The 16163-nt window shown below is 45.9% G+C and overlaps 1 protein-coding gene across 3 annotated transcripts in view; it reads right to left on the bottom strand.

Annotated features, from left to right (window-relative positions):
* The window catches only part of MTUS2 (microtubule associated scaffold protein 2), a 312287-nt gene that overhangs the window by 282183 nt on the left and 13941 nt on the right, over positions 1-16163 (bottom strand). The window contains exon 1 of one of the 3 annotated variants that reach the window (XM_083608961.1): positions 6799-6979. The exons of the other annotated variants lie outside the window; for them this stretch is intronic. The gene's annotated coding sequence lies outside the window, so the exon portion shown is untranslated. Of the gene's footprint in view, positions 1-6798; positions 6980-16163 lie in introns of those variants that run through there. 3 annotated transcript variants of the gene reach the window in all.

Consider the following 16163-nt stretch of genomic DNA (forward strand, 5'->3'; position numbering starts at 1 on the left):
ACTTCCCTCCCCAGCCTGCCCTGCATCTCTAGGCTCCTGCTGCTCCTAGCTGCCAAAACATCCCCTGGGGTCAGAGGAAGCTGCTTTGATTTGTTACGTAATATCTGGCTCATAGCTTGCCTCAAATTCTGGAGACCAGAAAGGCTATTGCATAATGGATTGAGCAAAAAGAAAGTGTATTTGCTGTGATGCTGGCACGCACACACAAATAAATGCTGAGCATTCAAAACTGGCTGGTCTTGCACATGTCAAGTTATTTTGTTGTAACTGCCTGGGTGGAAACTATAATCTAAGTCTGCCCTCATTTATGTAGAAATGATCCAGCTCTTGGCCATTCCCATAACGAGAGATTTATGAAGGAGGTTTAAAGGCGCCTTTGCCCTCCCGTAGGTTTCACACTAAGGATCCAGTTCAGAGAGACACTTAAGAATAGGGACCCCGAGGCTTCCGTTTCTTAAACATCATGTTCCCCTTCCTGACTTCAAAGGGAACTGCTCGAACAAGAACTTCAACTTTGCTGCCATGTAATTAAGCAGTCTGTGAGCTTGCACTGCTCCAATTTGATACACTGCTACTTTGATCAATGCATGATCTAAGATTCAGCTTGCAACGTTTTCCCTGTTAATTATTTTCTGTGAGATTAAAAAATTACAATAATATTGTGCTACAATCTTGTTTTACACTCTCTCTCACACACACACTTCAGTTTATTAATTAGGGTGCTATAGCCTCTATAAGGTCCGTATAGTTAAAGCCATGGTTTTCCCAGTAGTGATGTATGGAAGTGAGAGCTGGACCATAAAGAAGGCTGATCGCCGAAGAATTGATGCTTTTGAATTATGGTGCTGGAGGAGACTCTTGAGAGTCCCATGGACTGCAAGAAGATCAAACCTATCCATTCTTAAGGAAATCAGCCCTGGGTGCTCACTGGAAGGACAGATCCTGAAGCGGAGGCTCCAATACTTTGGCTACCTCATGACAAGAGAAGACTCCCTGGAAAAGACCCTGATGTTGGGAAAGATTGAGGGCACAAGGAGAAGGGGACGACAGAGGACGAGATGGTTGGACAGTGTTCTCGAAGCTACAAACATGAGTCTGGCCAAACTGCCAGGGAGACAGTGGAAGACAGAAGTGCCTGGCGTGCTCTGGTCCATGGGGTCACAAAGAGTCGGACACGACTAAACAACAACATAGCCTCTATAATGAAAACTAGGTAAAACAATCAAGGGCTTTTCACTTTCAAGAATGAGAGGTGCTGAAGTTCATACCACCCCAGAAGTGATGCATAGCATCTAACTTAGAAGCACATAATCGAGGGCAAGATGCTTCCCCTTTAATCTCTGGTGAGGGGAGAACTGTGATCTGCAGGTACTTTAAAGCCCCTGTTTATTACTCTGCCACATGTGCTAGGACTGAAGATGCAAACAGAGTCCACAACAGCACTCTGGATCCCATTTGAATCATCCACAAGGAAGAATCACAGCAGTATGGCTATGTCAGGCTGCAACCCTCAAGTGGAGATGGTGGTAGGAATCTGTAGGTGGTTCAGTTGCCATTGCCAATGCCCTGCTGAGCTTGAGCTGAAGCGAGAGTGAAGAAAAAGTCTTGCATTCCTCCATATTTATTCACTAGCCATTTTCTTCCCATTGGGAACAATGCGTGGAAACTTCAAGGGAGAGGTATCGATGAGCTCCTGGGGTCACCTATATTTCTCCCCAGTTTGGGAACCAGGATGGCTTTGGATCTTTCAGATCCAAGTATCTTCCTGATCCTCCCCCAGCAGCTCCTCAACATGACCTCTTCCATCCCTAGAGCTCTGACACCAGTTGGGCCAGTGCATTGGAGGATCCAGCAGCAGTGAGTTGAGACAGTGACAGAGAGACACCAGATCTCCCTTATCACCAGAGCTCTGTCTCTGACATTGCCAACTTCAGTGCAAGCCTACATGCGGTTTCTTCTAAGCGTGTTCCATTGTGCTCTATGGGACTTATTCCCTAGACAGTGTGGTGCAGTGGTCAAAGGGTCCCCTCAATGGAGCCCCAGAGAGTGACAACACAAGAAGGGACCTTTTCTGTGGAGGCTCCCCATTTCTGGAATGCTCTCCGCAGGGAAGCTCACCTGACACCTTCAATACATATATTTAGGCACGAGGCAAAAACATTCCTCTTTAACCAGGAAGCTAACTGTTAATCTGTATCCCTTTAAAGCTGGGTGGTTGCCTTTCCCACACCCTTTTACTATTATTATATGACATAGTTTGTGTTTTATGTTGTAAACCACCCTGTGATCTCTTGATGAAGGATAGTATATAAAATTAATTAATCAATTAATAACAAAGCTGTCCGACCAGGGTTTGACTCCCTACTCAGCCATGAAACACACTGGGTGATCTGGGGCAGTCACACTGCCCCTCAATCTAACTTATCTCACAGGGATGTTGCAGGGTTTAAATGAGGAGGGGGACAACCATGTATGGCACCTTGAGCATCCTGGAGAAAAGGGTGGGGTATAAATGTAATTCCCCCCTTAAAGCTGTAGATTTTGTTTCCAGTGATAAAAGTTACTAATTGCCTGGTTTTATAAACAATATGGAGGGACGCGGGTGGTGCTGTGGGTTAAACCACAGAGCCTAGGGCTTGCCGATCAGAAGGTCAGCGGTTCAAATCCCCGCAACGGGGTGAGCCCCTGTTGCTTGGTCCCTGCTCCTGCCAATCTAGCAGTTCGAAAGCACGTCAAAGTGCAAGTAGATAAATAGGTACCACTCCAGCGGGAAGGTAAACGGCGTTTCCGTGCTCTGCTTTGGTTCGCCAGAAGCGGCTTAGTCATGCTGGCCACATGACCCCGAAGCTGTCTGCAGACAAATGCCGGCTCCCTCGGCCAGTAAAGCGAGATGAGTGCCACAACCCCAGAGTTGTCCGCGACTGGACCTAATAGTCAGGGGTCCCTTTACCTTTACCTTTATAAACAATATGGCACCAGTAAAAGGTTTGCATATTTACATTGAAGTAAGTTGAGCATAGAATTGTAGAGTTGGAAAGGGCCATGAGGATCGTCTAAAACAGTACAGTACAATAATAATTAAGGATGCATTGCAACAATAAATGCAGGTCTCAGTGCGCTGCCTTTCAGCTAGATCTATTTTCTGTGCATGTATGTGGACAAATGATTTGGAGCGCTCCAATATCTTCTTTTGGACTGCCTTAAATTGAGTTTTCCTTGAAGTTCCATTGTATGTAACAGAACTGGCACACCATTCTCCTGAAATTGAAGCACCTAGCATTTTCAGAGTGGCAAAATGATTAACTTTGTAGATACAAAACAACTCTTCCTCAGTGTTTATCCCACATACCTTCTCTAGAGTGACCCTAGCAGCCAATCCTCAATGGCTGACTCACCTCATTTCATTTTTCATTGGCTCCAGCCAGCATAAAGGGTGAGAAGTGTCTAAAAAGCTCCCCTTTCATGCTGATTGGTGGCTCTAGGACTCTAGAGACGGGACCCTGCTGCACAAATAGAAGAACCATAGGATTGTAAAGTTGGAAGGGACCACAAGGATCATCTAGTCCAACCCCCTGCAATGCAGGAATCTTTTTGCCCAACGTGGGGCTTGAACCCATGACCCCGAGATTAGGAGTCTCATACTCTACCAACTGAGCTATCCCAGTGGGTCTTCAACTCCCCCTGCAACGCTGGATCACTACTGCTCTGAATACAGCTAACACATTGCATGCTCATGTGAGAGAATGTGCAAAGCCTAGACAACATCACAACCCCACAAACAAATAGCACAGGGGATATTAAAAGCATGCCATGTGTGACAATGATTGGAATCATTTCCATATCAGGGTTGGCTCATTTCAACATCTACCGATAGCTTGCATGTACCATCTAATAGGGTAAGGTAACATAAAGGACCCCTGGACGGTTTAGTCCATCAAAGGCGACTATGGGTTGCGGTGCTCATCTCGCTTCAGGCAGAGGGAGCCGGCGTTTGTCCACTTTCCAGGTCATGTGGCCAGCATGACTAAACCACTTCTGGCACAACAGGACACAGTGACGGAAGCCAAAGTGCACAGAAACGCCATTTACCTTCCCGCCACATTATTACCTATTTATCTACTCATGCTGGTAAGCTTTCAGTTTCCACAGGCAGCTCTTTGATATAGCATCCAACACAATTGTACTCATGGCATTCATTCACACATTCAGCTGCCATCCCCTGCATACAGTAATCAAGGAATGTACAAAGCTACCCTATATGGAATCAGATCAATGGTCCATCTAGCTGAGTTCTGTCTACTCTGACAGGCAGCAGTTCTCCAGGGTTTCAGGCAGGGTTCTCTCCCAGCCCTACCTGGAGATGCCTGAGATTGAAATTGGGGACCATGAACATGCAAAATGTATGCTCTACTCATCAGCTCCAGCTTCTTCTCAAGCATGAAATTTCTCAAGAGAAATCAAGTGAGGGGGATGTGCACACACACACACACACACACACACACACACTAGCCTTTAGAAATATTACCAATTGAGGTTTCAAAACAAAAGAAACCCTGCCTTTATAGCCAGCCAGCTTCATATCCCTGAACAAAGTTTAGACTTAAGGGAACAAAAACAAACAGTTCTTAAAACATTTTATTTAGGGGATTCTACCTTAAGTTGAAGCTGAGAGACTTGGAATTAAGTCCTGTTTTAGCCCTCAGCCAGTTGCTATCTCCCCATCTCAATTCCACACCCATTAAATGCTAATAACTACTGAGTAGAGTTGTTTTCAAGATTACATTAGTGGCAGCAATACTCTAGAAAATGAAGACAATGTAGTCTAGTGCTGAGAGAGTTACACAATGCAATCCTACGCAGATGTACTCAGAGGTAATTCCCACTGAATTCAATGGGACTCTTAGGTAAGAGTTCGTGGGATTGCCATTTTAGACTTGGTTTTACTTCTGTGTTCCATGGACTGCTCTCATACATTAGATCCTTCTTACACTGACATAATCCCCATGCATTCCTCTCTCTTTAAAAAGTGTGTGTACAGAATGTAGAGCACAATTTATTCTTTCCCTTCCCAAGACTGGGCAGCAGCTGCATGGAGCAGCTGTCCCAATCTGTGGCTCTCACAATGGTGGCGGCAGCAGGGTAGAATACTCACAGGTAGTTATCAGGTATTTTCATCTTTCCAGCATTTCCAATCATAATAATTAGCATTTATATAGCACTTAAGTATTCAAAGCGCTTTGTGTGACATCATCTCAGTAATCCTGACAACAACCCTTTAAGATAGGTCAGGGCATATTAGCATCCCACGCCCCCTATGGCAGATGGGAGTTGAATGCTGAAGCCAGAGATAGTCGCTTGCCTAAGCCATCTAGTGAGTTCATATGAATAAGGTAGAATGTGCACAGGGAATTCTACATCACTGCAGGATAAATACATTTTCCTAGATTATTCTCCCTGTCACTCTCTCTCTAAAAAAAGTCACTTATTAAGCATCTTTTTCATCATGTGGCTAATGCACTCAACTGCAATTCTCCATCAAAAACAGGAATAGTGACCCATGTCAACAATAGACTGCATTAAATATCACAAACCAATTTACAAGCCATAGGTAGTCCTGTATATAATCGGAAGGGGATAAAGCCTTGGAACAGGCACCCTCCAGATGTTGGTGAACTCCCACTCCTATTTTCTCTGACCATAAGTCATGATGCTGGATGGTCCAACATATAGAAGGGGCACCACGTTGGCTACCTCTGCCAGTCAGCTCAGATACACAGCAGCAGTTAAGTATCCTGCGCAGACAATGCCATCATCTATGGTGGTTGGATATACCAGCACCTCCACGCTGCCTAGGCGGATCGCTGGGCGCAGGGGGCTGTCCAGCCTAAGAAGGAAACTGAACGCAGCGCTTCCACGAGGCAGAGCCCACCGACCACTTTTTGTTCTCCTGCTAGGAAGATACCGAAAGAGGCTGCCTGTTATTGCCGGCAACATGGGGGGGGGGGGGGAGAGAGAGAATGAGAAGGAGAAGAGTCTCTTTTGCCCCCTAAGTCTGGGTCGCTGGGTGGGTGAGCAGATAATACGCCGGCGTGAAAGAAAGCAAGGCACCTCCTCTTTCCTATCCCATCTGAACAGCTGTCGGGGAAAGGGAAGCGGAGTCGGGGATGGGTGATCACTGCCAACAGTCAATCTGTCCGCAAAAAAAAAAAAAAGCCAGGCGTGAGGTTGTTTTGGTGCCGCTGCTGTTGTTATGTCTATTCGGCTAATTTAGTCTTTGCCTGCCCGGGAGTGTATATGTTGGAGAGGGAGGGAGGGAGTGATGGGGAGAGGAGAGGGCTTGTTTGGGTCCTACGCTGAGAACCAGCCGCTTTGGCTTGGGAGTCCTGAAGGCACCTCCTCGTGTTAGGAGCAGGTGACTGGGGAGAAGAAGGAGGGAAAGGAGGGCCAGCAGGCTTAAAAACTTGCGCAGGAGGAAATAATGTTGAGAGGCTGCCGCGGGGGCGGGAGAGCGGGGGAGGTTCTCCGAGCGAAGCCGGCAGACCGCCCAGAGCCTTCGAGTGAACCTGACCCATCACAGCCTTTGCCAACATCTCTTCTCCCCCCCCCCCCCGAAAGTGGACACAGGGACCCCCGAAGCCGCTCCGTCCTCTGCCCGCACCCCACCCCGCCGTTAAGTCCAACGCGCGGCTGCTGAGCATCACCTCCCTGAAAGGATGCTGCAGCGAGCATCTCTGGCGGGTTGGTACCCAAAGTGTGCGCGTTAAGCGAGGAGGGAAGGATGCTGGAGAAGGGACCTACCTGGTTCCGCGGAGGAGCTGCCTCCTGTTCCTCCCTTGGCAGGACAAAGAGCCGCCTCCCCCCCTCGCCAGTCCTCGCACTCCGAGCCGCGGCACTCGCGCAGCTCCGGCTCCCCCGCCCCGACTGATGACAGCGCCGCGCGCAAAGGGATGCGGAGCTATATAAGCGGCGCAGGGAGCGGCCACCCAGCGGCGCCCGCTGCCTCCCAGCGCCTCCGCTCTCAGCCCGCTCTGCCGTTCCCACTGCGGCGGCCAAACCGTGAGCCGCGGCGCCCTCTGCCGGCGGAAAGGAGGCACCGTTGCGCTGGCAGCCGCTGCCTCGTCCCCTCGAAGTTGGAGACGGAGTCCGTCCATGAACTTGGCGGTGGCGCAGGAAGGAGCTGTGTTGCTGGTTGGAGGCCTCCGATGAGCATGGGCTTCGGCTGCAAAAGGAAATGAGGGGAGAATGGCTGCCTTGTGAACCTCCAGGACAGGAAGACGGGATCCAAACCATGATTTTCAATGCTGGTGTTGGATACTGTCTCTGTCAGTCGCTGTGTTTTCTCCTGCTCTGGAGGGTAGGACTGGAACCGATGACTTCAAGTTCCAATATAGGAGATTCCAACTAAAGATCAGGAAGAACTTTCTGACAGTAAGAGCTGCTGGACAGTGGAACCGTCTCCCTCCGGAGGTTGTGGACTCTCCTTAATTGGAGATCTGTAAGCAGAGGTTGGATGGTCTTGGATGCTTTAGTTGAGATTTTTGCATTGCAGAGGATTGGACTAGATAACCCTTAGGGTCATTTCCAACTCTACAATTCTATGATTCTACAGCAGCATAGCGTTGGAGCTTTTTGAACCCTTTCCTTTCCCCATTTCAAGGCCGGCAAAGGGAAATGTGCACCTCTGAAATGGGCTGTGTTGTAGCTACCCAATACTCAATTTATTGAACAGTTTGATAAATTATATTAAGAAGTCACACCCTTGTTGGGGTGTTGAGTGTATTCATCCCAAAAGCTCACCACAGAAAGCAGACTTTTGCAGAGTTGTCTATACTAGGCCAACACCAACATTTTGTTGTTGTTGTTTAGTCATTTAGTCGTGTCCGACTCTTCGTGACCCCATGGACCAGAGCACGCCAGGCACTTCTGTCTTCCACTGCCTCCTGCAGTTTGGTCAGACTCATGTTTGTAGCTTCGAAGACACTATCCAACCATCTCGTCCTCTGTCGTCCCCTTCTCCTTGTGCCCTCCATCTTTCCCACCATCAGGGTCTTTTCCAGGGAGTCTTCTCTTCTCATGAGGGGGCCAAAGTATTGGAGCCTCAGCTTCAGGATCTGTCCTTCCAGTGAGCACTCAGGGCTGATTTCCTTAAGGATGGATAGGTTTGATCTTCTCCTCCAGCACCAACCCCAACATACACCACTATATATACATGCAAATAATAGATGTTACAAGTAATCATCTCTCTCTCTGAGCCCAGAGAATGTTCTTTGCTTCCAAGTCCTTACTGTGTTAAAGTCCACAGAGACGTCCTAAGCTGAGTTGCTTGCAAAGCCCTGCAACTGCTAGAGTTCTCTGAGTTCAAAAGTCTGGGAATTTTTCAACTTTTTTCTCAGAGAACTTTTTCAAAATTGCTTCACTGGAAGCCACATTTCCAGCAGATAGTCTTCAAGGATTCCTACAATCTCCTAACACAAGCCACACAGTAGGGTCTAACATGAGCTCTTTTAAACACAAAGTTACTCGCCAAATCTGCCCAATAACACATAAGATAGTCAAAGATGCCTGCAGGTGCATTGTGGTGAATGAGCCATCTCTGCTGACTTGTGAAGAGTTAACCCATTAACTGCATTCCTTAACAACCCCCACTCCATCAATGGAACTTTCCTCTAGGAAATGTCTTTAAAATCAGGAAACCTGACTTATAAAATGTATCATCTGAGCTCTGATGGACCATCAGGCTAGTGCTGCCTGGTAAAAGGTAAAGGGACCCCTGAACATTAGGTTCAGTCGTGACCGACTCTGGGGTTGCGGCGCTCATCTCGCTTTATTGGCCGAGGGAGCCGGCGTACAGCTTCTGGGTCATGTGGCCAGCATGACTAAGCCACTTCTGGCGAACCAGAGGAGCGCATGGAAACGCCATTTACTTCCCGCTGGAGCAGTACCTATTTATCTACTTGCACTTTGACGTGCTTTCGAACTGCTAGGTTGGCAGGAGCAGGGACCAAGCAACGAGAGCTCACCCCATTGCGGGGATTTGAACCGCCGACCTTCTGATCAGCAAGTCCTAGGCTCTGTGGTTTAACCCACAGCGCCACCCGCGTCCCTAGTGCTGCCTGGTACATTAGGCCAAATAGGGCACTGCCCCACCAACCCCAGGCTGCCCTCAGCCAGCCCCCACCTGGCTGCCTTTTTATTTACATCCAGTCCAGTAGGTGGTGCTATCTGTCAGCTCCTCCTCCTTAATTTCAGTGATTTCCTACTTGTACAATTCTTCAGGGAGGCGGGAGGGGACAAAACTATAATTAGTTGGCTCTGTCTATCATTGGCTCTGGCACCACCTACAGTTAGTCTCCCTGCCTTCTGCCCTACCAGTGTTAATAGTTGCAAACTATTTTATGCTGCCATTATACATTGAAGTTTTTTTCTCTCCTCTTTATTCTTCCTCAATTGTTTTTAATTACTAATGTATATTGCATTTTTAATATCTTGCTATAGGCTACCCAGGGAATATTTATTGATAAGTGACTATATAAATAGAAATAATAATAATTTTGCTTGTAGTATGGCTGCCCCTCTAGTACTGTAGTAAGCAGCATGCCTACTCATCTAGTGTCTTGATTTGGGGCAAAGAATCTCATGATTGTTAGGGGAGTTATGCAAAGAAAAGTTATGACTTAGAGCAAAGCACACAGAACTGAATGGAACTAAATGCCTTTGCTTTTGTTTATCACTAAAGTTGAATGCCCCAAACAGCTTTTTAATAGCAAGCCTGTAGGCAGGAGTTTCTGCAACAAGGAAGAAGCATTTCAGATTTTGTAAGCAGGCCTCCTCTGTTGTGGCCTGGTATTCCAGTGACAGCACAAACATCCGGATTTCTTGCTGCATTGAAACAAACTGACATTTACAGCTGAACAGTTAATTAAATGTTAAACTGCTGCCTTAATCCAGTAGAATAGAATAGGAGAAGAGCCCTAATGTATTCGGTCAAAGTCTCATCTAGCTCTCCATTCTCTTCTCACATGGGAAGTCTGAAAGCAGGACCTGAGCACAGTAGGTTTTCTATTCCAATACATGTCCCTCTGTAGTTGTGGATTCAAGTAGGTAGCCATGTTGGTCTGATGCAGTCAAAATAAATAAATAAAATTAAAAATTGTCCAGTAGCACCTTCGAGACCAACTAAGTTTGTTCTGGGTATAAGCTTGCACACGAAAGCTTACACCCGGAACAAACTTAGTTGGTCTCTAACGGGCTACTGGACTATTTATTTATTTATTTATTTTATTTCCTTTGTAGTTGTGTTGGCTTTGCCCATTTAAGAATCTTGCTTTGATTTACCTGCCACAGAAATAACTTTCTAAGCACCTATTATGGGAGGACCTTTTTCCATTGATGCTGAGTTTGTCAAGAAAGGTCTCACATCAGCCTGAAGTCCCAAAATTTGCAGAATCAGCTATTTTGAATGGAAAGGGGCATTATCTCAGGACCAGCCTTGGCTCTCAAAAACTCATCCTAGCAGACGGAGCTTGCAAGATACATTCCATCCAGCTGGGGTATTGCCTAGGTAACAAAAGCATCTGTTTAAGCCATCCTACACACAAGTCATTAATCTTTAGCTGGTGGCAGGAGCGCCAGTCACCCCTAAAAGCATCACTGAATCTTTAATGACGGGGCTCTATGGGGAATGCAATTGTTCACAGTCTCCTTGCTATAAAGGATCCCGGTCAAAATCCCTTACGTAGCCAAATCATCACAGAGAGGCTCTTTATTCTCGAACTGATCCAAATACCTCCAAGCCCACCAAACTTGGGGGGGGGGGGGAGAGGGAGGGAGGGAGGGAGGGAGAGAGAGAGAGAGAGAGCGAGAGCCCTGTGCTGCCTTTGAGGCTGAGAGTCACCTCTCCAGCACAGCACTTTAGCAACCGATTATCATCTATGGCATTAATGCTTTTGATCACCAAGTTCAGCTTTGCACTCCAGAGGGCAATCAGTGCTCTCATCACACCTAATCAAATGCTATGTAAATGCTGAAAAGGCGGCTTTGTTCCTTTAGAATGGTGTGTGTGTGTGTGTGTAGCAGCCCCCAAAATAACTGTCAAAGCAAATGCTGCTGTTGGACAACACAGTTCAATATATTCAGTGTGGGAAATCGTATGCGAGCCTAGAGTGAGACGCCTTCCTTCCAGGTTAATATTTATTCTGCTATAGCAAATCTGCTATAGGGAAATTATAGGAACGGTTGGAAAGCCCTGATAAAGCCTTAGTTGACCGAATGGCTTGAACCACAAAGGGAAAGTCTTGTCAAACTTAATTCCGAAAGCAAAATGTGTTCCTTTTTAATCCAGATTGAAGATGCCGATGTTCTTTTTCAGATAAGCTGAATAAAATAAACCCACTGATGAGAAAAGCAACAGAATAAAACTTCATGGTGATTACCCCATATCCTCCAACATTTCTCTGATGAAAATAGGGCTGTCCTATTCAGTAATAATAATATTTCAAAGTATTGTAAGTAAAAACATAATAAAATGATACAGGGCTGCCTTTAGATGTCTTCCAAAGGTTGTATAGTTACTTATCTCCTTGGTTCAGGAGTCACATAACTCCATACCCTCCAACATTTCTCCGATAAAAATAGGGATGTCCTAAAATATCCTCCAACATTTCTCTAATGAAAATAGGGACGTTCAAAAGCAGGACAATGCAGAATCAAATAAAAAACCAGGATGGCTTCTGTAAATCCAAGACTGTCGCTTGAAAATAGGGACACTTAGAGGGTTCTAGAAAAAAAGCATTGGGCAGGGCATGGTCTTGTTGCCAAAAACTGAGAGAGCCAATAGCTCACAGGTAGAGCATTTAACAGCGCAATCCTAACCATGCGTATTCATACAAACATTCTACTGAATTCAGTGAGACTTGCTGCAGGGGTTAGAACTGCAGTTTAAGGCTGTGTACACACACTATATACCAGGGTCGGCAACCGAAGGCCCATGGGCCACAAGCGGCCCACGGGGGTCATTTAACCGGCCCACAAGCCGCCCTTGAACTGAGCTACCCGCTCGGCGAGTCCCCGCACGCTGCACTAAACCAGTGCAGCACAGCGTGGGGACTCGCTTTCGCAGTGCCAGAAATCGCGTCTGCGCAGACGCCGGAAACCACAGGCGTGCGCACAATCCAGCTGACGGAGGGATATCCGCTGGAGTGAACCGGCCCAGGCAAGGTAAACTTTGCCGACCCCTGCTATATACCCATGAGCGTAAGGGGGGAGGCAGCTGCCCCTCTAGATCAAGTAAAGCTATAGAAATACTTAACTAACTGACCAATCATGATGGTTCTGCGCCCCCCAAACAAAAATCCTATGCCCATGTATACAGTGGTACCTCAGGTTACATACGCTTCAGGCTACATATGCTTCAGGTTACACACTCCACTAACCCAGAAATAGTGCTTCAGGTTAAGAACTTTGCTTCGGGATAAGAACAGAAATCGGGCTCCAGCAGTGCGGCAGCAGCAGGAGGCCCCATTAGCTAAAGTGGTGCTACAGGTTAAGAACAGTTTCAGGTTAAGAATGGACCTCCGGAACAAATTAAGTACTTAACCCGAGGTACCACTGTATACCTTTAAAGCACATTCTAAGCACATTCTTTCCCCCAAAGGATTCTGGGCACTATAGTTTATTAAGGATTGCTGGGAATTGTAACTCTGGGGGAGGTGGGGGATAAACTAGAGTGCCCAGAATTCTTTGAAGGAAATGAGCTTCAAATGTGCTTTGAAGGTATAGCATGTATGCAGCCTCTGGCTCCAAAGGAAGAACCGCCTGGTTCTTTCTTCTGACATATGATAAGCGGGTAGTGTAAGGAGAAGGGGAAATAAAGGACCTAGAACAAATTTACACCTCATATAATGCAAATCCAGGATCTTTCAGGACTCTATTGCTGCAGAACATGAACTCATCTATCAGACAAATTGTCATTCAAATTCAGCTATAAGAAATGTCCTGTATGCTTAAGGGATTGTGCCTGAGAAACCCGTGAAATCATATGACTTTATTAAATGGAGCAGTATGATGGGCCCGGCTGCTTTTGAAATGAGTGCTGCTGGAACTGAGAATGACAGCAAACAGTTTTGCTTTAAAAAGTGATTGCTTGGAGATTCGTTTTTTTCGCTCCATGCTGTCTTTTATCACAGCAGTGGTTTGCTGGAGCCATGTAACTTGTTTGCCTGATTATATGGGTGTCTGAATAACGACAGCTAACAAGGCCATTTGGGGCAATGCCTCTCTGCCAACATCAGTGAGTGAGAGAAGATGCTCCTTCCATTGGGAACAGGGGATTCTAACCTTCATAGAGTGCTGCTACAGCAACATGAGTGGCTACGTACAAATGTCAGCTCACTCATGAGGCTGGCATTTGGTTATACTTGCTAATTTTGCAAGTGCCTAAATAGAACTATTCATGTGAGTAATTAAATAATTACTACAAGCTATGAGTAAGGGACGCAGCAGTAGGCCCCATCATCAGCTAAGATAAAATGCTAATGCTTTTACTCCTGGTAGAATGAAAGAAGTGGATACTGTTCTGGGTGAATGCACTGGACTCGGTGTTGTTGTTCCTTTTAATCAGTCCATCCTGAATGCAAGAGATCATTGAAGTGTCTTCATAGGCTGTCTTGCAAATGGAAACTTAATGGCCTAGTCCTAAGACTTGCTGAGTGGGCAAGCCAGTGCTTACAATGGCAGGGGTATGCTAGCCACAACGTCAGGGTCATAACATATTGTATTATCTTACTGTAACATTGCAGAGATCATATCATAAAGTTGGAAGGGACCCTTAGGATCATCTAGGACCCTCGTACCTACAGGACCACCTCTCCCGGTATGCCCCATGGAGAGTCTCAAGGTCCATAAATAGCAACACCCTAGGGGTCCCGGGCCCTAAGGAACTTAGATTAGCTTCAACCAGAGCCAGGGCCTTTTCAACACTGGCTCCAGCCTGGTGGAACACTCTGTCTCATGAGATCAGGGCCCTGCAGGATCTGATTTCTTTCCGCAGGGCCTGTAAGACAGAGTTGTTCCACCTGGCCTTTGGCTTGGAGCCAATTTGATTCCCTCCCCCTCTTTCTTTTTCCTTTCTCCTCCTGTGATGAGGCTGCATTTTAATATTTTAATATTTTAATGTTGTATTTTAATCTTGTTTTTAAGTTGTATTCATTCAACTTGTTTTTATTATTGCTTGTTAGCCGCCCTGAGCCCGGCCTTGGCTGGGGAGGGTGGGGTATAAATAAATATTATCATTAATTATTATTATTATTATTATTCCAATCTCCTGCAATGCAGGAATATGCAGCTGTCCCACACAGGGATCAAACCTCCAACTTTGGCATTATCAGCACCATGCTCTAATCAGCTGAGCTATCCAGGTCGTCTTTTTAGGATCAGAGGTGGTTAATGGTGATCTGCCCCATCATTAAGATGTGCATGAGAGATTCTGCTCCAGGAACCATTGCCTTCAGAAGTGAACCAGGTGGGGAATCAGAAAAGGGCCTTTTTCTGTGATGGCACCTTGCTTGTGGGATGTACCCTCACTAGGGACATACAACTGGCATTTGCCTTGTTGTCCTTTCAAACCCAGGTGAAAATAGTTTTGGGCTGGATCACTTTAATCTCATTGTTTCTTGTTTTTCTTTCTGTTTTAACCTTTTAAAACAATTTTCTTGCATTGCTTTGTTGGCTGTTTTGAAAGCTTTGTCAAAAAGGTGACCACTGAACTAGTGATGGAAGGATCAATCTAGTTTCAGTTCCTGTCAGCTTTGCATGCGTTCATTCATGAGTCTGCTCCATCCCGTTTCTGCACCATTCAATGCCTTCTTTTTATCACATACACATTGTGATTTATCGGAAAAGACCTTTTTGTATGTACATTTAAACTGAAATGTGCATCTTGCTTTGTTTGTTGAACTGAGAATGATATCGCAAAATTCAGTGAAGTGTAAAACTGAAGGATCACTGCATTCCAATCTACATATTAGTCCAGGAAATGCAAATCAGGCTGACTTGCTTAAAAATGCAGATTGAACAAAATACTCAAGCATCCCTACTGAGAAACGTTTTACAGTGCTATTTTTCTAGAAAAAGAGGTGCCAGAACTCAACATGAATGCCTGCCTTGTTCTCTTAAAATAACAATGGCTCACACCTGAGGGGTGCCAAACTGAGTTCTGGTGAGTTCCAAATGAAAAAAAAAAGCCCTGGTTAAACCATAAATGGTTTGAAGGGAGTGCCAGAGTAACAGGCTGTGGCGTACTAAGCCAGGTTGCCTGATTCCATATAGAGGAAGAGTCATAGACATTTAAAGCACCCAGTTGCAGGAGATGAGACAGTTGTGGCTTCTCCTCACTGTTGGCTCCCTGATCATGCCATGCTATGCTTCTCCTGCTTGCTGTTATTGCCTGCACTCCAGTCTCCAAGCTGTGAGAACTTCCCCAGAGCTCAGTTTCCTTGGAATGAAGGTCAAGACTGTGGTGTCTTTAGGATATATGGTTTTATTTACACATATATACAATCTGAGTCTAGGATAGGGGAGGGGGACTCAAAGTATTAACACAGGCAGATCTTGCCCACCCACTAGGTTTCCAGGGATGCAGTTTGGTGAATCCCCTCTTAACTACTGGCTAATTTTAATTTTTCTGAAGAGAAACTTGGAGTACTTGGAGACTTAGGGAAGTTACCGGTAAATAGAAAAAAAGGATTTATTTTTCAACAAAACTGGTAAAACAAAAGATGTGTCAGGAGATAGATTTATTTGAGAAAACAGTAAACTATATACAGTGGTACCTCAGGTTACATATGCTTCAGGTTACAGACTCCGCTAACCCAGAAATAGTACCTTGGGTTAAGAACTTTGCTTCAGGATGAGAACAGAAATCGTGCTCTGGCGGCACGGCGGCAGCAGGATGCCCCATTAGCTAAAGTGGTGCTTCAGGTTAAGAACAGTTTCAGGTTAAGAACGGACCTCCGGAACGAATTAAGTACTTAACCCGAGGTACCACTGTATATGGTAAATTCAGTGTGTGTTACAGACTTCTAATCAACGTACAACTTCTTTTTTGACGTCAATTCCTTAAACCTAATTGTATAGTTGTTACAGCTTAAGTCTTAATACTTAGGTTC

Source organism: Podarcis filfolensis, assembly GCF_964270895.1.
Source record: "Podarcis filfolensis genome assembly, chromosome: 4".
NCBI classification, from domain to species: domain Eukaryota; kingdom Metazoa; phylum Chordata; class Lepidosauria; order Squamata; family Lacertidae; genus Podarcis; species Podarcis filfolensis.